At 35.5% G+C, this 23,109-nt stretch overlaps 1 protein-coding gene across 7 annotated transcripts in view; it reads right to left on the bottom strand.

The window, feature by feature from the left end:
* The window catches only part of DACH1 (dachshund family transcription factor 1), a 368,409-nt gene that overhangs the window by 147,390 nt on the left and 197,910 nt on the right, over positions 1 to 23,109 (bottom strand). The gene's annotated exons all lie outside the window — the stretch shown is intronic.

Here is a 23,109-nt window from a genome sequence, read left to right on the forward strand (position 1 = left end):
CCTTATATAAGTGTGTATTAGTGTGGACCTAAAAAAAAGGACATCATAAAGTCTCTGAATCATCTTTATTTCAAAGGGCAAGTAAATTATGTAAATCTCATAAAGACTAGATCCTTTTTAATACCACCTCTGCTACATATAGCAGAACACTGAAAAGTGGAGTCAAAGCACTCTACACTAGGTTAAATACTAATGTATGTCATGGTGAACAGGGATGCTACAACTGATCTCTTGATGAGCTTTGATTAAGAACTGCAGGATGCATTTTGCAAATAGGGGAGGAGAGGAGAGGAGAGGAGAGGAGAGGAGAGGAGAGGAGAGGAGAGGAGAGGAGAGGAGAGGAGAGGAGAGGAGAGGAGAGGAGAGGAGAGGAGAGGAGAGGAGAGGAGAGGAGAGGAGAGGAGAGGAGAGGAGAGGAGAGGAGAGGAGAGGAGAGGAGAGGAGAGGAGAGGAGAGGAGAGGAGAGGAGAGGAGAGGAGAGGAGAGGAGAGGAGAGGAGAGGAGAGGAGAGGAGAGGAGAGGAGAGGAGAGGAGAGGAGAGGAGAGGAGAGGAGAGGAGAGGAGAAATATTCAAGATCAGCCCAGTTATTTTTATTTGAGGATGAAGCAAATTCATCACTTAGGAAAATGTGATAGTGATACAAATACTCTTATGGCAATCCACATAGCAATTTTTTAAAGATGATTTTCAATATAAATTGCTCAGAAATATAGCTTACTTTAAAAATTATTTGGTAGATTTTGTAAACAGATGTTTGGTGAAGTTCAATTCCTACAAGAGAACTTATGATTGCAAAAAATTTTGCCAAATTATCCTTAGTCCTTAGTCCATGTAGCTTTGTTCCAAAATCATTGACTAGAAAACCTATAGGTACTACTTTCCACCTGTTCAAGGTAAATTTCTTAACTATACAGATCTCTACAGAGATCTCTATAGAGAAGCCAGAGGTGTTAAACTCCTTTCATAACTGCCCTATCCACCAGAGTCAACATCAGGAGCCACTGAGTTGAGTTCACCAGCTAAGGCCAGGATTCCCAGGAGACATGCCTTCAAAAGGCAAATGGGATCCATCATTGTACAGAATTACTCAAAGTCCCAAAAAAGAGCACACACACTCAGTACCTCAACAGTTTGATCAGTAACTTCAACTATTGTAAAGGAAAAGCTAAAGACCTACTAAAATTGCTTTAATTGTGAAGTTCTGTAATTAAAAGTGAAATCAAATAAAGAAACAAGGAGCAGATGTTGGTTTTATTTCTGTATGTTGACATTATTAAGTAAACATTTCCCCCTCCCCCTCCCCTAAGACATGCTTTACTTTCATTCATTTGCTTTGCTTCCTATTATTTTCTTTTCCAGCTAAGTAACTGTAACCTTCAACAGTACAATGAAGTCATTTATGTCTAAATTCTTGTTACATTTGGGATTTTTTCTTTATGTGTTTTGTAATTGTTGTAGTTGATTTATAACTTCTTTGTCTCAGATGTAAAATGGAAATAGAATATAACTTTTTTTTATTCTGATTAACACCTGTAAGAACACAAGAGATATACAAAAATAATCCATCTAATTTTTCCATAAAAGAACTCAATCTCTAATTACTTTGTTTTAGAAAGCTACTGAAGATCCCCCCTGATAGGAATTAAACCTGCACCCAGTTGGTTCTTTATTATCTCTTCAACAAAATGATTTATTGTATGTAGTCTGAAAGCAAAAGCAGAGGAAAAACACATTTTTTTCTGTACCAGTAGCCCTATCACTTGCTCTATACTATTCTTTGAAGTTGACAATGAACAATATTGTAATGATACCAGAAATAGTTAACTCTTTAACATAACTGCTTACACAAAAGCAGTGACAACTGAGATCATTGTACCTCATGGTGATTTAACCTTAGATGTTAAATCTTATGTTTCTTACCTCAGCATGACCTGCTATAATGTTCAAATTTATATTTATCTCCTCTGCAGCCTGTACATAACTGAATATTTTATTTTTATTTTTTAAGGTTTCAAGTGAAGAAAGTTTAATTAATTAGGAATACATTAAAAAAAATTGTCAGAAAGAGAAAGTTGCAAACCCTTTATGTGTGTGTCTGAGCCATAAATAATAAACCAATTCTGAGATGAGTTATTTTATACATCAATGAGAATTTAATGCTTTGTTTTTATACATTGATTAAAATGGCAAGGCTACTAATGCTTATGGAACAAGGGTTTTAAATAGGCAAAGGAAATTTCTATCAAGCTGTGTAACTAAACCCAAATCTACAATATGCATATATATGCATAGCACATTATAAAAATAAAAAAATAAAAATGTCTTTGTTGGAAAAGAGATGTCATAAGAGCACAGGTTCTGAGGTTCTGTGAGCACAGGAAATTGCTTATTTCCAAACTCATAGCACATTTGTAGCACCACAACCTCCTTCAATATGGAGCAGGAAACTAAGTTCCCGCCAGCAGTGGAAGCCAGTAGAATATGTTGAATAGGAAACCCAAGCATAACACTTCCCTGCATTCTTCAGCAACAATGAGATGAGTAGAACACAATTACAACACACCCACAATGTCCCAGAAGAACATTTGTGTGAAATCTGCTGTGCTATATTTTGTGGTGAACTGTTTAACAACTGGAATTTCTTTTGATATAGATGATTTTTAAGTTTAAGTTCAAGATACAGTGTGATAAGAGAGACAAAGAGAGGAAATACATGGTGAGGTTTACAGAGGTGTTTGGTGGTACAAATTTGGGATGATCTACATGGACAAAGTATGATCAGTCATGCATATTGCTAAAAAAAAATCCTTTATGCCAATTAATAACCATCATGCTTTATTTTCCTTCTCATTATAAACTGGATCTATTTAGACAGGCATGAAAACAATGGCTAAAATTGCTTTTAAATAGATGAGACTTTATCTAAATATCAATTATTATTTGTACTAATCACATTATTAATTCTGGACATCAAAAACAGGAAAATTTTTAAAGAAACATTTATACATGTACACGTTAAGCTAAGGAAGAAATGGTGAAATGTTAGCCCTCTTTTGGAAAAAAAAAAAAAAAAAAAACTTCTTACCATCTCATTGGTGATATTATTGTTCCCAGAGTCAGGGAAACAATGTTGCACAGGCTACTGCAAGCACTGGAAATCTGCATATAGGAATCTACTGTCATTTCAGGTGGCCTGTCATATCTGATGCATCCCCATAGGGCTTGCAAATATGACACAACACCTAGCTGCATATGATCTCTGCCACTCTGGAGTGGAAGCTAAGAGCCAAGCAGGATGCCCTAGGGCATCCCAAATGGTACAAGGCACCTGCACTTAGGCAACTGAATCAAGTTGCTGATGTCTTTCTTGCTCGAAGCACATTCATAATGATGAATTGTCAGACAGTAGAAACCTGCTTACCAATCTGCATAATGTTCACCCAAAAAGCCTGAGTGGAACAGTTACCTCTTGTAATCTTTAGAAGATCTTCATAGCACTGCCCAGAAAAGTGTGATTTATGCCCTGCAATCTTAAACTAATAAAATACTATAGCTTAGTCTATGAGTGCGTGCTCATTCAAACTTAACATAATTGCAACCTAGAATACAGTTTCTATATTTAATATACCTTTATTCTTAGTAAGACTAAAAAAGTAAGTTAAAAAAAGAAAATTGTATTATTCAGGATATAAGAAGATGAAGTACACTTAAGTATAATTTTAACAATGTTAAGTCCTATAATGAGTTGACCTTCTCTTCTCCTTAACCCTTTTTTTTCATCAAAGCCACCTACATCCACTTTGCCGTCTGTTTCTCTAATCTGCAATTATTTATGTTTTCTTCATGCTGCTCTATCTGCCATGGGAGCAAAATTGTATTTGGTGAAATATAGAGCTAATTATACCATGAACCCAACAACAAAAAGACAGAGCAGATGTTACTTCAGACGTGCTAACAGTCCCTATGCTTAATGCACACATAGTAAATGACTAAACACGGTATTTGAAAAAGAAAATGTGATGGGCTTAAACATGTGGAAAGAAATTAGCAAAAACCTCAAACACAATGACATACTTAATAGGCTCTAAAACATTTATTTAGTGGTGGCATTCAGTATTAATTTTACTGTAATTCAATACATATGTGAAGCTATATATTGGGTTAAATATAGCATATTAGGTAATTATGATAAATTTCTTCTGATCTCAGTACCCAGTTTTGTCAGCATTCCTTCTGCTTGTGCATCATCACCTTCAATTCTAGCACTAAATTTATCCATCTCTTTATCCATCTGAACAATTTCCAAAACACAACAACTAGATCTAAGAATAATTGTGTATATATATATATATATATATATACATATATATACATATATATATATATAAATCTAGCATTCTGCATTCTCTTTCTGAAATCAAAATCAATAGGAGTAACCAAGAGCTGGAGAGCAGAACAGAAACAGTATGGATGATTGCACACCAGTCCTCAAGCCCACACATTGGTCCTGCTAAATTTAACAGTATATGTGTAGATTAAAAATTCAACTGTAGGAAGAGATGATGTAAACACAGATTTTTAGTACTCATAAGTGCCGATCAACCTACTACGATCCTATCTAGAATAACTTGGAGACAGTTTGGTATTTATCATGAAGGCTTTGGCATGATTAGAGTGGGATCTCTCAACAGCCTACAGAGTAGTCCCTATGGGTAGGGGACCATTGAGATCACAATTTCCTTCTCCCTTACTACCAAACATCCACAAGACTATTACATCTCTTTTCCAATCATATATTTCAAAACTGAAACTGAAACTATAGATGAACAGGAACTGAACAGAAAATTGCAAAGCTTCCCATTCCTCTATCATCACCTTTATCACTTCATTGAGTAGAATTGTCATACAAGTTGGAGGCGATTTAGGATACCTAGCTAATTTGTTTTTGTTTGTTTGTTTGTTTGTTTTCATGCCCTGTAATTCCAATTACTGTACACACAAATGCAATATAAATTTGCCATGTGCTCTCTTACTTCACTCAAGAGGAGTCTAGTGACTCCTCTGAGTAGCCAACAAAAACACTGTATAACAAAAGCAAAATAAACTTAATTCAGTGAATACATGGTACTTCATAGTACAGACACAAATGTAGCCCATCACCAGTCAAGCTTCAATAGAAAAATTGAGACCACTGTAACAGATTGCAGCAAAAATAAATTTGACTGATTAGCTGTTGGAGTACTAATAACATTATTGTGATAAATCACTTTTCATTGATGTGAAGGGCACTTTTCACCTCATAGAAATGGAGATTATTACCACACTAGTTGAACAAATAGAAAGGAAAAAAAAAAAAAAGTTCAAAAAGATGTGATGTTAAATTCAACTTTGAAGGGATAGATGCATGAATAAAATGTAACCCCCTAATTTTAAATCTTGAGAAAAATATCTTGAGAAAAATATCTCTAGTAAGATATCTCTGATAATATAGAATTTCAAAGAACTGGTTAAAAATCATGCATAAGAACAAACTAATCACAGTGCTCTAGAAAGGAACATGTCTTTAACAGCAATCATCACAGTATGAAATCAACTCTGAGCTTATTGCATGTGACTGAATAATCTAAAATTGTAAAATTAAAAATAATTATTGATAAAAGATAAGACATAAAACCTCCCTAGCTGCTTGAATCTAAGAATATCAGGGCATGGAATGAATGTTGAATTTATGTTGTGGAAAATTGGTCCCAAGCTGGTTTTACACTTCATCAGAAAGCACTTTTGTCTTGTATGCAAACAGTTAATGAAGCGTACCAAAACTGCAACTTTTTTTGCTAGCTTTAGTGTGGTAAGACTCACAGTATATTCCATAGTTTGCAGAGTATTTAAATAATATCATAATTTTTCATTTATTCTTTGGTTATAATGTAGTATCCTATAATTTTAAATAAGATTTCTTCTTACATTTTCAAGTTTTATTATATATACCTACAAGTTGCAGATAATAGTATATACTTTTATGTTTAAAACATTTATTTTGTTTACTTTTCAGAATATTTTCAAGAAAATATGAAACCAATGAATACCTGCTGCCCTAATAAATTGTAACAATATTGCATGGTGTAGTGGGTTTACGTGGCAAGGTTTTGGTAGCAGGGGGCCATAGGGGTGGCTTCTGTGAGAAGGATCTAGAAGCTGCCCCTTGTTTGGTAAATGCCCCACTGCTGACCAGAGCCGAGCCAATAAGCGATGTTGTTTTGCGCCTCTGTGAGAGCTTATTTAAGACAGGGAAAAAAAAAATGCTGCGCCACACAGCAGCTGGGAGAGTGAGAGGAGAGAGGAACAGCCTTGCAAGCGCCAAGGTCAGTGAAGAAGGAGGGGGAGAGGTGCTCCAGGCGCCGGAGCAGAAGTCCCCTGCGGCCTGTGGTAAGGACCATGGTGAAGCAGGATGTCCCCCTGCAGCCCATGGAGTACCACGGTGGAGCCGGGTTTCACGCTGCAGCCCGTGGAGGAGACCACGGTGGAGCAGGTGGCCCTGCACCGACAGAGGCTGCCACCTGTGGAAGACCCCTGCCGGAGCAGATTCCGGGCTGGACCTGTAGCCCATGGAGAGGAGACCACGCAGGAGCAGGTGACCTGGCAGGAGCTGCTGCCCGTGGGGGAGCCAGGTTGGAGCAGTTTTCTCCTGAGGGATGGACCCTGTGGTACGGACCCATATCTGGAGCACTTCTTGAATAGCTGCTCTTCAGAAGCCTCTCTCTCTCGTGGGAAGCCCACACTGGATCGGTTCATCAAGGACTGCATTCTGTGGGAGGGACCCCACAGCACAGGGGGCGAGAGTGACTGAGAAGGAGCAGCAGAGAAGATCACTATAGACTGACCATAACCTCCACTGCCCCATTCCCCTGCGCTGGTCAAGGGGGAGGAGGTGGAAGAGGGTGGATGGAGGGGAAGGTGCTTTTGGTTTTGGCTTCTTTCCTTTGTTTATCACTACTCTAGCTTGTTAGTAATAGGTAATAAATCTTACTTTCTCCCTATGCTGAATCTGTTTTGCCCATCACAATAATTACTGCGTGATCTCCCTGTCCTCATCTCAACCCTTGAGCCCTTTTCATCATATTTTTTACCTGTTTCTCTTTGAGGAGGGGGAGTGAGAGAGTGGTTATGGTGGAGCTTGGCTGCCCACCCAAGTAAAACCACCACACATGCATGACTGGTTTTAAAATTGTATAGTTAATTCTTTCTCATTTATTTCTTTTTAATTTGATTTTGACTATTCTCACATGATTGAAAACAACAAACAAATTATGTCAAGTGAATTATGGTTATACTTCCATATCTTTGTTAGAGAAAATGGGTAGGACGGCTACCCATTTTTATAACATTTTAAACCATTTCTATAGCAAAACTCAAATAAGTATATAGAATAGGAAAGACTTTACAATATGCCAAACACTTGCCTTCAAAAGGACCACATTTCATACTGCAGTTATATGACTTTTGCATAAAGAGTTTGACTACAGAATTATATCTGGGTGTGGCAGTATTATCTCAACAATACACACTCTTACAATTAACTTTGGGAAATTAGTGGGGTTTACACAGCTGAACAAATGATCGGTAAAATCCAATCAATCATCACATCATAAAGGAATTCACAATTGCAAAGAAAAACTGCATTAATGCTCCTCAGGATTAGAAAAAAAAAAATCTAAAATAGTATAATTACTATTATACAGGAACTGCATTATACTATTTTTATTTTTTTATACTATTTATTTTTTATACTATTTTTTTAAATTGTTTATTATTATTTTTATTTACTCAAGGATCATGAAAGCTGTTTTATCTGTGGAGCCTAATCTTATGCCATTTGTCCTGTAAGGAAGCTTCCATCAGAAGACCAGCATAGCAAAAGCTACTAGTATAGATTACGCTGAATGTGCAAAATTAAAAAAATGAGTATAAACCATTCTTTGTCATACACCCTCATTAAATAAGCCCATTAATGAAGAGAAAATAGTACAAAATTGGAAGGCCCTTGCTTAATATGAAAAATAAAAAGTATCTGCCATTAAAATTATACAGGAAAAGAATACAGAGTCTCAGGTGAACAAGACAGGCTAAGGTATGTTTCAGCAATCACATGAGAAAAAACATCCAAGTTATAATAAATGAACTTGGCATTACATTTACAATTAGTACTGCAAATATTTATACAATTTTAAGTAACAGCAGTCAGATGAAGTTACAGAGACTGTTCCTAGGCTAGGGTACCACTGAACTAGTTTTAAGGTAGCTAGATTATATTCGTAATAGACCTAAACCTTCTCTCATAACAGTTTCCTAATAGACTCTTCATGTTTCCACAACATACGATAGCTGACATAGAGCTTCTTAGTTTTTTTGTTTGTTTGTTTTTAATTATTTATCCTGCCATAATATGCTGACTGAAAGTCCTCTTAGGCTTTTTGTAAATTTGCTTATCTTTTTACTACACTATTTCTCTTTGAGCAAGGCTTTTAGATTCATCTGAGATCCTCTAGAGGTGGCAAGTCCAACACCTTCCAGTCCAAATAAATGATTGATAAAATGTAATCTTACAGCAAGCTACTTCTGGTATAGTCAACTGTACTCTTGTTCAAATTTGGATAGTGAACTTGTTGGACCTCATTGGCTAAGAAAGCTGGCCTTGATTAATGTTCTAATACAAGCCTCTCCAGAAATTCTAGATGCAGCAAGAAATTGAAATAGTGGTTCAGGAGACACTACTCACCCCACTGGAGCTTGTACCAATGAACTGTTTCATCATGGTGCTAAGGGCGATCATGCTGCTGGTGGTGCTGTCTTTCAGATGAGATGTAAAACTGAGTTCTGACAACTTACAGTCATTAAATATCCCATGGCACTTTTCACAGGAGTACATGTGTTAACCCATATGTCCTGGCTATATTCCACATGCATAATTGCATTCTGCCTACCTAAATTCCCTATGCAGCTTCAGTAGCATACAGTATTATTTATTCTGTTTCTCTTCTCACTTCAACATTGCTTTTTAGTTTCTGTGCTCAGGTACAAGAAATGCCACAGATATACCACAATCCTTAACTTTTAGCCCATTGATACAAAAGAATCCAAGGCCTCAGATCTATAGCAGGAAGAAAGAGGGTGTACAGAATTTGAGGCAAAAAATACTAAGTGGGGCCACCTAAGCTAGACAGTAGAGAAATATCAAGGGCAAAATAATCTCAGAACTACTATCCTCCTCGGTCTGGGACTTAAGTACTCAGTAGTTTTGAAAAGTACATCCGTTCCTTTAGGTTGTGCAGTCCCAAACCTTTGTAGACTTGTAAATGGATTGGTAAGCTTTTTAAGATGGCACTGTGGGATTTAACTACTTATATTAAACTTAAACACACCATAAATTCAACTCCTGGATAAGTCATCTACTCTGTTCAGTTAAAAACAAAGAGTCACTTCAGGATTTATTTCTATATTTTACATTTCAAATGGAGTGTTAAACACATTTATAAAACATAGGACCATACTCTTGATGACATTTCTGGAGTACTCCCTGACTGTCCTAATCATTGAACCACACAATAGTTCCCTCTTTTCCAACAAATCAGAGGGAGTGAAGAACACAGAAAGAACTCAGACTTGTTTCTATTTTGCCAATTCACACATTGGAACAGATGATGGGGAAAAAAAATGTTTTACTCATATAATCCATATTTCTTCAGTGATGTTCTATTGACTATACCACTATTTCTGAGCTCACACCACCTGATTATTTGGTGAAACTTATAGTGTCTCTTTGCTTTGTGCCCTGCACCATACATTAGTAATGATGCGTTCAGAATTCAGCCTTACAGATCAGTGAGTGGAGGATTCCAGTCTTTTGGCATAAAACAGGAATTGCTCTGCTTAGTGCTGTCAAATAATTTTATCTTCCCCCCAGTCTGGGGAAGATAAAATTCTTAATGTCAAGGGGACTTTGATGGTGATACAGAATTATTTAGGGCCTTTCAGGCTCAAAACCAAAAACAAACAAACAAAGAAAAAACCCTAGCTTTCCCTCTGTATTTTCTGTGCTTAATTTCTTGGTAGAACTCACACTTAAGTCCTCTTTCAATCCAGGGTCTGAAAATGATCCATCCAGATAAATAATTTGTTATAAAATACATTTATTGACCATCTTATGTATATCTATATATTTTTTCCCTGCCAGGTAAAGAATAAATAATGTAGGTACGAACTAAATCAGTCCTGCCCTGTCCTTTTGCTGGTACAGGACAAAAAACTCAGCTGTAAAGCATTTATACCTAGATTCTAGATTCAGTTAACTGAAATTTTCAGTTTACGTGACCAGCTGCCTTAGATTCCCTGTATAGTCAAAAAATGGGTTTGTCAGCTGTACATAGTAATTCACATAGTCAGTAATACTAATGTCCATTGGGGATATCTATCTCTTCTTGAGCACTGGACAACTAGACTCCTAACTTTAGCACCTCATGATATTCAATGGTTTAAACATGACCCTTTTTCTTCTTTTTTTTTTTCTTTTTTTTTTCTTTTTTTTTTTGTGATAATCACCATTATACTATCATAAAAGCAATACAATCAATGATGTAGAACAAGTAAAATAAGTTTTGGCTTTTGTTAAAACATATATAGCCTTATTCTAACCATTAACCCCATTACATTTTCCATTGCGTACAGAGTAAATTAAACATGTTCAAGGAGGAATTTTAAATTTTGTAGTCAAAATTACTGATGATAATCATATCAGGCAGCAGTGTCAAGTGAGAGATAACACCTTCACTTAAGAGTCATCTTTACTCACATTTTATTCTTCTGAACCAATCTGCTTTCGGCTTTCTTCACTATTAAACTCCCTGTACATTGAGTTTTTCTTTCTGTTCAAGGAAGACATATATTCAAGTCTCAAGTTATATTGATAAACTCTCAAAAAGCAACAGAAGCCCAAAACGACCTCCATATACACTGTGAGCACAACTGCATGAAATAAAGGCAGGTCTGATGGATGTTGAATTAATGTAAATGACATTTTGTAATATATGACCCTGATTCTCCTTTCACTTATGCTGCTGTAAATCTGAGTGGGAAAAAACACCTTCATGGATTTTCATAAACTTATTCTGTTCAAAAGCTGATACAGCTGAGGATGAATCAAATGTTCTTCATTTAAATATTGTTTGTGCACTTAGAAAATTAAAATTGTAGCAATACATATACTGAAAATAAAGATGATTTTTAATATATAGTAACTTCTGCAAGCTTATAGGCTTAGAGAGAATTCTAAGTAACTAGCTTGTCTGAAATGAAAACATGAATATTCCTAACAAAAGGGATTTTTACTTGAGGAGATTAGAGGGCAGAAAGTACCTTGGAAGCCTTTAGAATATCCTGCATAGAAACAGGTCATTTTTTAGAAAATAAACAAAAAACTAACAAACAAAACCACTTTAACATAAAACACCAGATTGTGTTAAACTCACAATCCCCTTTCTTCTTCTCCATCTGACATACAAGCACCTGACACACAAAGGGAGTCACATTCAGAAGGAGATTATGATGCAATGATCTCGTTGTGAATGTTGCATTATGGCTTCAGCATCGCTGTAAGAGCTCCCCTGACACTTGTGCTTACAGCAATTTGAATTTCTCTGGCAGCTAGGTATGATTTGTGACAGATTTCAGTCTTGCTTTTCATTGAGGGAGTATACTGGCAAGTGCTTGAGGTATTTACCATAGAGATTGGAAAGAAGAAAATGTAAAGAGGAACATTTGAGGAACTTTAAAAAATATATATATTGTTTTTTTGTTGTTGTTGTTGTTTGTTGGGGTTTTTTTAGCACTTATTAAGTTATCCAAAACAGTTCATTTCAGTGGCATCATTTTGTGCTTCTAAGTAAAAGTTGTGTTATTACATTGGTCTACTTGAAGGACTCAATGATCTTGAGGTCTCTTCCAACCTAGAAATTCGAAATTCTGTGATTCTGTGATTCTGTGATTGTAGTGAAGCCCTACTAATGTTAATGACTGTTAGGAATTTGTATATCACTAGGCAAATGTTCCATGTAGGTTGCAAAGTATCTTTCAATTGGTTATACAGTAGCTTGCAGCCTTACTGAAATGTAATTTTCCCATACATTCTTTACACTTGAATTATACATCTAAATTTGTCTACATGGTTTGGAAAATATCATGTTGAAAAAGCATAATTCTATGTTTATCCTGTAAAATACCTTTAACTCTCCTGAAACATAGGGTTAGCTGGTAGGTTTCATGTTTGGCACTGGATCTTTCAAAGTTTGCTGAGCCAAAACCTCTACATTCAGCGTAGACTAACTGGTCCCAAAGCTGAGTTACTCTAATGCAGTCTTTTCTCAGTACATCTTCTGCCATAAAAGCAAGCAATAAGCATCTGTATGCACAGTTTCTCTAAAACTTTCTTGGTCTGCAGACTAAATCTTATCTTGATTCCTTCCTCATTTTCATGTGTAAGTATTTTAGGTAGGCCTCAGGGAATACAGACAGTTCCATAGCAAAGGGTGCGCTCTGAGCACAAGCATTCAGGGAACAATGACAACATGCCGTCTGTCTTTGGCACAAACTGATGAATGAGAAATTTAATAGGGAGATACTGCACAGCCTAGAAAGAGAAAACCTGCATTTAACAAAGAATTAAGGTTGACTGGGTTTAGGCTACCTTATCCAGTAGAATGAATCCAAACTTCCATTCACATGTAAAAATAGCCTATCGATTAAAGCATATTTCTTCCTCTTTGGCCCCGTTTTTCAAATACTTATTTGAGACAATAAGTTTGGCAAGTTCCTTTGTTAACACAGTTCCTGTTATTTTAAAAGCAACTGATTTTATGGCCTATGGTTATCATCTGATACTTAAAATATGTACCTGAAAGAATGCATTGGAGGTGTCAGGTGCACCCCTGGGAGGATAACAATGTCCACATAGTCCCAGGTCTTCTACAAGTAGCAGTTCATGTATGAATGGGTGAGAAACATTCTTATCATTTGCAGATGTTCCTTGGCCAAAAGGTACAGGGTAAGATATGATTTAAGGATTAACCCTCTGATCTACAATGCATCCTCAACACAAGGTTCCAAATATGAGAACCAGATCTTTAAAGTAATTAAATTTATATACATGTGTATACTGTTTGTTTGTTTGTTTTTACTTCATTTTTAAATATTGCACCCACACAGTGTTTAAAAATAAGTGGAATACTGAAGATTTGATTTATAAGAAAATACTATAGTACTTCTGACATATATCTTTGTTTCTTTACTGATCTCTACCAGAAAGGTTGGAGCTGTATTACATATTAAATAGAATTATATTTCAAACAAAAAAGAAAACTATGCATTACAAAAAACATGCAGTAGTGATTTATCAGCATCAGTCCTTAAATATATATATATACTTCAACTACATTGTTAGTCAACAATTAAAAAAAAAATGAAAGCAGTAAACTAACTAGCTCTTTGAATATTAAATAGAATTAAATAAAACACATGGATTTATTTGACCTACTAATCACTGTTTCATTTTTAATATGACTATGTCTCCTACAAAAGTACATGGTATAGACACAGGCTGTTGAAAACCTGTTCAGTGCTTAAAGGAGTTTAAAACTGAAGAAAATGAAATATTACATAAAGAAGTAGAATTAAATGTAGAAAATATGTAACTAGTACCTTTTCTAAATTAACATCACCAATCTATTTAGAGAGATGGAAATGAAAAAGATCATTAATATATAAGAATACATAACAGTTAAGTTTGGCACAACTATTAGTCTTTGTCACTATAAGAGAATGTGAAAATATTCCATGAAACTGAGATACTACATATCACTTTCCAGAAGAAACAGAATTAGATGTTTTAAAAATATTTATAATTATACAGATGGAAATAATTGGGAATAACAGTTTGTTTAAACCAGAACCTGGTGTAGTATTGGAGAAAAAAAATACACATCATATTAAATATAAGAAATAATTATACAAAATAAGAAACTCCTAATTTCAGGTTGTAAATTCTCACTGACGGCTAAAGACTAGTCAGGAACTATTCATACGCAGAAGATGATTCTATATCTGCCCTTTGTCGATTTCTTGATATTTTTATTTGATCTTTGGTTTCTTTCCTTTGATTGGTGCCGTGATTGATAGGATACCCTGGCAAATTCACAAGTCCACTCCAAAGCGGAAATATTATGTCACTCTAATATTTGAACCACTATCATAACCAAAGAATGTTTTAAGGTGTTTATAATGACATCACAAAAATGCTATTATTATAAAGACATATCTTATAATTTGCTTACATTTGATTTAACATTAACATTTGATTTTATTGCTATTGTGTATTAAGAAAATACTCTTACATTTGATATATGTAAACATGATATATAAAACATTATGTATTAATATTCATATATGTAAAGGATATAGGTAAATACACTAATATGTATATATTAGACTATCATAGAATTGTAGAATCATTAAGCTCGGAAAAGACCTCCAAGATCCTCTAGTCTAGCGGTCCCCCTACTACTCACTAAACCATGTCCCTAGGTACCATGTCCAACCTTTCCTTAAACACCCCAAAGGAGTCTACCTGGGCAACCTGTTCCAATGCCTAACCAATGGTTGTCTATACAGTAGATTAACCACAGAATCAAGGCATGGTTAAGGTTAATAACCAGAAAATGATATATTCATGAAGAATTTATCAAATATTTAAACTATTAATAAGTTATGGTAGAGGGACAAGAAAAAATAATAAAAAACATATACACTATTTCTGTATCTATGGTACTAATTAAGCCAGAGTATTTAAATATAGTAATTGTACTCCCACACACATTTTTTTCTTTTTTTTTTTTCCTTTTTTTTAGCTTTTCAGAGAAAGAGCTATTGACTTATTCATTTCAGTTAGCAAGAAATTTCTCAACTTCCTTGGGTGCTTAAGTGCAAGAATATTTTAGACCCCATCTTTGCATATTACTTTATCTTTCAGTGGTAATTAACAGAGTCTTAATCTGGCTAATGTTAATGACCACTGTTCTTTCTTTAAATCCCAGTTAAACCAAGCTTATTAAGGGCCAATTAAAGGAAGTCTTATGTGATCTGAATAACACTAAGACCAATTTTTAACAGCTACAAGTCTTTATTTTGGATGATAAGTGTGGAAAAAAAAAAACTCATTATGTCTTCTGTCTGCTTTTAAATAAACTGTCAATGGCTATTGGGAAGGATGAGGAATCTTTGAAAGTCAGAGAAAGATAGATGAATTTAGTAAATAACAGATTTACAAAATATATATACATGTATATTAGTTCTGTATAGCTGTTTTCATTCCTGCCTATTAAAAAATAGGTAATGTTTTATCAATTTTCACTTAATTTTTCATAATGTTACATAATGTTATAGTATAAATATGGAATGAAACTTCAGAATAATTTTTAAAGTGGTAGAAACGAAACCTAAATATGTATTAACCAAGTTCCACAGACAAAATAAAGAAAATCTCACTTATCATTTGAATAAGAAATTGAATGGTTCTACCTAAATATGAAAAGTCAATATGGCTTTTGGCTTGGGGACAGTCAGATAGTTTCCTCACTTCTTAACTGAATACAATTTTTGACTCTGGACTTTTGAAAGGCTTGTTGATTCCACTTATGTCTAAGGTGACTCCTCCACAGATGCTTTGTTATAAATTACTTCTCACTAATTCTAACATTTCTAAGAATTCACTCCTCAGTTAACTTCAATATTACTTCCCTTTCATCTGAACAGAAGCAGTAATGCAATCTGACTGTTGCCCCTAGCTAATAAACAAAATATTACTATTACCACTACTATCTAAAATCCAAACACCCTAAAGCCAACTTACACTGCAGCAAGTTACCACAGGACAGGGTCTTTATATATTCTGCATCACAACAGACCTAACTCCATGGTGACAACTCTTAAATTCTGTGGTAGCAGCTACAAAATCCATGGCAACATTAATTCATTATTGTCTCTAAAATACTCCTCATCCCTACTTTTGCACTCCTGCACAACCATATTCAGCAATGACTCATAGCAGAGAATATCACTGATGAAAAATTGATAGCTATTTTTAACAGTAAATCCTGAATTATATTTTTCTCTGTGTTCCCCAGATAATTTGGCAATAACAGCCTCTAAAAGAGCTCTACACAAATCATCTTCTATCTTGATACTAGCATGGAAGAAAACTTGCATCTGGACTGTCCAGCTTTTATTGTCTCACTTGCTTCACCAAGGGGATTAAGTTCAGTTGTGCTGCATTTAGCTTTCCATCTATCTAGTTATAAGCCGGACCTCAGCTTTCATTTTTTTGTGTCCTTGTTCCTGGCTCTACAACACAATACAGCTGTATTGCAGCTGCAAACATAATTATATAGATATTAAAAAAAAAAAAAAACCCTTCAACACTGAAACCAGAATTTTGCAGAAAATTCTGTGGCAGATAGAGTACCATTCTTTGCTTTAAGCAAACTCATCTGATACAGCAACAGCTGTCATCACAACTACTGCAAAGGAAAAGTATACTATTTTTTGCAAAATAATTATTAAGGGATGATGAGGGGAGGCAGAGGGGAAACACAGCTCTGCAAAAATTATGTCAAACCACAGCAAAACAGAAAGAGGTTGGTGACATTGTAAAGGACTATTTTGGTACTTAAAACGGGTCAGCACATCACATCAAAAAGTTCAGTGCTAGGTGAGGTCACACCTATAGTACTGACCATGACGAAATTCAGAAAACACAAATAAAGTAAGCTTAATTTCATCCCCAGTCATTCACAGCTGGTAATTTGGCAAATCAGCTTTTCCTTATGAAGATAAACAAAGACAGATGACCCAGAGCCTCAGCCTGTTCTGTGTACATCTCCATGTGAACACTGAAGCAACAGCAACAAGACAGAACAGCTTGCCAGTCACAAACCAAATGTATTCAAAAGTATCCTCAGCTAACGAGCATTTTCCATTCTGATATAACTTTCCCTCTTATCCTCCTTTTCTGCCAGATCTCCTCCTTCACCATTTCTCACCACTATCACTGTTACCAATTATTAGACATCTCTTAAGGATTTGATAAAAGCTCTCTTCATTCCTTTTCCTCCTTAAGATTTCAACTCTATACCAAGAAGTTCAATCCAACATCTGAGAGAGTGATACTCCAAGGAAGGACTGGTTACTGTATCTGTACAACAGCAATTCTTATTATGTCAAAGAGATTTCATAAGAAATTACTTGAAAGAGATGTCTAATGATGGTTTTTGGTGAGTTCCACAGAGTTTACAGAAGATACTTTATCCATTGTATCTCCTGGTTTTAGCCCATTGTGTATGAGATGAAAAACTAGATTAGACCTTCAGTCTGTAGGTGGAAAAAACATGAATTTCTGTTTCAAAAAACTCTCCATCTCCTATTGCTCCCAACTTCTCACTTGCTCATCTAAACTGATGGACATATCTTTTTCCAGATCCTTCATCCATCTGTTTCATCACACTCCCTACATGCAACTGTGGCATGGGAGCTACATATTAGTGTTTTTGTTGTTTTTTCCTAAGGATGCCTCAGAAATGACTGAACAATGGAGTCACAAAGGATTTTTTTTAATTATTTTTTTTTCCTTTGGATCTTAATGGATTTTAAAGAATCTTGGAATTTTAGTTTAACTGTCAAAAAAACTTGTAAGTAGTGTAAAGCCCTAGATATTTTTTCTTAACTTTGGAGAGCTGCCAGTAAGCTTTTCACAAAACTAAACTGAACACGGAATTTTGCTAGTAAACTTTTGCATGTGAAAAAGGCACAAAAGTCTCCCTATAGTAACTTTTGCCTTGCTGTAGGAAGGAGGAAAAAGAGAGGCATACCTGTAAACCTTGAAAAAAAGAACCAAATTCTACAACAAAATGAGAATTTATCAAATTTATTAAGTTCAACAAGGCCAAGCGCCGGGTCCTGCACGTGGGGTGCAATAACCCCAAGCAGAGCTACAGGCTGGGAGATGAGTGGTTGGAGAGCTGCCAGGCAGAGAAGGACCTGGGAGTGATGGTTGATAGTCGGCTGAATATGAGCCAGCAGTGTGCTCAGGGGGCCAAGAAGGCCAACAGCATCCTGGCTTGTATCAGAACCAGTGTGACCAGCAGGGCTAGGGAGGTGATCGTCCCCCTGTACTCGGCTCTGGTGAGGCTGCACCTCGAGTACTGTGTTCAGTTTTGGGCCCCTCACTACAAGAAGGACATCGAGGTGCTTGAGAGAGTCCAGAGAAGGGCGACGAAGCTGGTGAGGGGCCTGGAGAACAAGTCCTACGAGGAGCGGCTGAGGGAGCTGGGCTTGTTCAGCTTGGAGAAGAGGAGGCTCAGGGGTGACCTTACCGCTCTCTACAGGTACCTCAAAGGAGGCTGTAGCGAGGTGGGGGTTGGCCTGTTCTCCCACGTGCCTGGTGACAGGACGAGGGGGAATGGGCTAAAGTTGCACCAGGGGAGTTTTAGGTTAGATGTTAGGAAAAACTTCTTTACCGAAAGGGTTGTTATATACTGGAACAGGCTGCCCAGGGAAGTGGTGGAGTCACCATCCCTGGATGTCTTTAAAAGACGTTTAGATGTAGAGCTTAGGGATATGGTTTAGTGGGGACTGTTAGTGTTAGGTCAGAGGTTGGACTAGATGATCTCGAGGTCTCTTCCAACCTAGAAATTCTGTGATTCTGTGATTCTGTGAATCCTCTAGTGGGTGGGTGTCACTGGAGAGACTGGGAAGATTTTCAGTGTTTCAGAAGCTTTCCAGTGTTAAGTTAATAAAATTGCAGCCTGCTGCTTAAATCCGTTCATGCATCTGTCTGCATTCACTTGATCATCCTAATCAAGTGTCCATTTAAATAGACTGGTGGCATTTTAAGCTGCCAGCCAGTCACACTAAGATGGAATCTTCCATTGTGGAGCAAAGAAAGTCACCTGCATAGGTAAAATAATCATATACAGAAAAATAGTACCAGCTAAACTCTTATCTATGACTCATTTAAAACTTAGTACTCTTCACAGCAGCAGATGAATTAGAGTGCTCCATATAGATAATCAGATACAAAGGGGGATGCACGGGAGAGAAAACATGCAATAAACAAATACTTAATATGTAACTTTTAAGGCCTGATTTTTTGTCCTCTAATTCTAAATTCCAGTTTTAGAGAATGAGACATGTTAGAAGATTAATATCATAGGTAATACGTAGGTCACTTTTAGCTAATTTATAGCTCTAATGTATACTTGTTTTCTGAATAAATTTCTTTCTTATTATTTTCAATGAGATACGCTCAGCACAATAAAAAGCAGGACATTATCAGTGGCATTTTCAATCATGGGGGCTATATATTCAAGAGCAATCAATAAAGAACACACAGGGCCTGACAAACATCTAGTCAAAGGAATCATTTTTCTCAGACACTTAGAAGTATCCTTTTAAAGTAATTGCTTTTGGTCAGTGTTACCCGCTATCATTTGGTCTGCTCTTTTTCTAAAATAGAATGGATGTCATTTCCATTAATGTTTTAACTGTCTATGTACGTTTTTAAAGTGTGCAGTCCACAAAAATAAATAAATAAATAAATAAATAAATTGTTTCAACTTCAGTCAACTAACAAAGAACTACAAAATGTTATAGAATAGGCAGTGTCATATAGGGAGATCTAAGAGGTAATTTTAAAGAGATTATAGAACATAAGACATCATCTGCCCTCCTTTCACTTTACGAAAAAAAATTAACTCCTGTAAAGACAAATAGAAATGACTGAGTTTGGTCCAATCTATCTAGACTACAATCTAAAAAATGATTAGCAGACAAATATGTCCAAAATGCCACCTAAAATATTGAAATGAACATTGATTCAATATTATAACATGTTTTAGGAAAGTTAAAGGAAATCTTACAATTGAAACCCTTGTGTTACCTAACCCTGCCTGCAACAGCAGGAAGTTGTTGCCTTGTGCCTACTGATCATTTAAAGATGTCCAGAAAATACTGAAAATATACAGCACAATATATAACTGTACAGCTGGGATACCAAATTAGGTTAGGCAAGGCAAATAACATATCTTCTCTCTTGTAGTAAGGCCTCAGAAACTGTCTAGTTATGCTTTGTACTAAATGTCCTGGCATGCTGCCAAGACACTTTCAAACATTTCTGAGTTCACTTTTCCAAAGAACTCTTTTAAAAATCAATTAGTAGTGAAAGACTTTCAAATGTAAGTGTTTTAAAATGTCAAGCTTGTATTTCTCTTTTTTTCCCCTTGTTGTGCATCAATGGTGGTATTTTGAAACCTTTACATTAAATTGATCATATTCTCTAATTAAGCCTGTAAAGAGAACAATATGTGCAGGCAGTTTAAAATGCACATAACAAAAGGTTCATTCTTCATGAATAAATAAATAAATAAAGCTGAGAGAGATGCTGTAATTTTCTTAAGCAAGGATGCTCAAGACATTTGTATCGATTTCAGGGTGATAAATGTTTTCATTACTACAAGGCTACTATAGAAGAAATTAATACTCTACTTGGAAATTCCTGGATTGGGATATTTCAAAACTATATCGCATGAGTGTTTTAGAAGTTTAATTATAAGTTCTGGAAAGAGCAAACATGAAATTTAGACTTTTTAAGTATTATCCATCAAAATGCAAAAGTAATATAAAACTAAAATGAAAAAACATCATCATTAGGGGTTTCTGATTATTAGAAAAAGATAGTCTTCAAGGACCAGAACTTGGTCTCAGTGGTCTCAGTAGCACAGCAAAGCATATACTTATATACGTAAATAGCCTTTCTGTTGTATCACATATATTATGAATGATATCCCAAGTACACGCACAAGAGTTAAATGTATATTTTGTCCCTATGTCACATAATCTGTTTTTTTTTTTGTTCCATTCAGCCAAGTGCCCAAAGGTTTACATAGATAGCAATTGATTGAAATCAGTTCTTTACGTGTAACACATTCATATTAATTGGTTTGTCCTTTCAAGTTGTGTTTATCTCTTCATTTCCATCACAGTTTCAAAGGTCACTCAGTTCCGTTTATAAATCCAACATGACAGAGATTAGCAAAAGAAAAAAAAAAAAAAAAAAAAAAAAGGAACAACTAAATGAATGCATCATCACACAATCATACATCTCACAATTCATTTATCATATTAATAAATAATGGCATCAAATGCTTACTGGTAAGTTTGTTCGGTGTCATCAAAATATTTCTCTCAAGATAACGTAATCAGCACTGTTTATATATTGAGCTAAAATTGTTACTACAAACTATTGAGGATCGGCATATTAAACATCTGTCCCCTTGATCTCTCTGATTGCAAACTGAAAGTTTTCTGCTGTTTTGCTGTTCTTTTTAAACTATTCTACAGTTATCTAACAATAAAGTTAAGCCATTTATATCTTTATATAGGCAATGCATTCTCTTTTGATTGCTGACATGAGACAGCATTATGAGATCTGAGAAGATGAGAAGATGTGATTGGTGTTGCTAACATATGATATCCAAGATCCCAAAATGCCTTAACTCTTGCCATCTAAGCTATTCCACAGTGGGCTTCTCTTGTCTTGTAAATGACAAGTTTCACTCTGAAGCAAAACAAGAGCAAATTTCAAAACATCATTTTTCTTTCCAAGAATGGGAGTTCTAGGCATTCCTCAAGTTGATTTACTCATTGTAGGTTAGGAAATAAATAAGTAAACATTCAAATGCAATCTAAATCTAACCAAATACAAGTCATGGAAAGTCCTGTCCCCTGTGTGCTAGAAATGTACTATTTTTAAGCACACTTCCTCTAAATTCTCCTAGGAGAAAAAAAAAAATCAAAAAGATTAGAACAGTCAAAAAGCCTGTGCTTCATTATGAAATATAGCATGTGCATTTTTGGATCTTCAGTTTCAATTAAATTAAATGGCAATGGCAGCATCAAGGTCTGCAACACTCCATATCAAAGATCTTCACTTTGGGGGGAGGGATGAGGAGTAAATAAATAAATAAATAAATAAAACATTATGGGACTTTTCCAAATAGAGTTGTATACACACTTTGTCACTGATAGGCATATCAAAGAGCAGGAAAGAGTCAAAACAAATAAGGAAAAACTCATATTTTGCAGTAGTGAAAAGATCAAAACAGGTTACTTCTCCCTGCTGCTGTCCCAGGCATTTCCCTGGACAGTTGGTCTGCACTACTTGAAATATCTGCCTCCTTCTCAACAGCCTACAAAACCTCACGCTGGGAAACGCCAAAGTGTTCCTTTCTATTGTAAAGATTGTCTTCCTCTCTTTGATCAGACAGAAGGAAACAGGAGATGGTTACCTTCATCATTAGTAACAATCAAAGAAGCACCAAATATTGTCAATTATTTGGAGTATTTTTCAGAATCACAAGGAAGGAGATGCTAGAAAAAACATATGAAGTTGAACATTCAGGGGCCTGAAAGAAACACAAGAGACTGACTGAATTTTTCTTTCTAAGTAATATTTCTAGGTGTTTTATATTATTTTTGTTAAAATCCCGCAGCAGAAATGAATGGGAGGAAAAAAGCACATTACAATATTGTTTGTGTTTTTTTATAAAACTGGTACCATTTTTGTCAGTATAAACAGAATTACTAGAATATAGCAAATGCATATGCATTTTCTATAGACTGTGATTTTCAGAAAATATATTGATGACTGAATATGAGTTGCAGTGTTCTCAAAACTGACAAAGTAATTAAAGTATAACTAATTTATTTCTTCAAATTCTAATAAAGCAATTCTTAAGCTGTGGAGGAAGATCTTTAAAAAAAAAAAAAAAAACATTTTTGAAAGCTCATTGGCCTAGTGTGCCTTGATCACTTGAAAGGAAAACTACCATCTTTAGTGTCTCTCTTTTTGTCCCCTATGGAGATCACAGGCCCCTAGCCCACAAATGACCCCAAGGAAGTAAGTACACTTCTTGGCTGAACAGTTTATCAACAGCTTGAAGTGACAGGAATAG

The sequence above is a fragment of the Anas acuta genome, chromosome 1 (genome assembly GCF_963932015.1).
Source record: "Anas acuta chromosome 1, bAnaAcu1.1, whole genome shotgun sequence".
Lineage (NCBI taxonomy): Eukaryota > Metazoa > Chordata > Aves > Anseriformes > Anatidae > Anas > Anas acuta.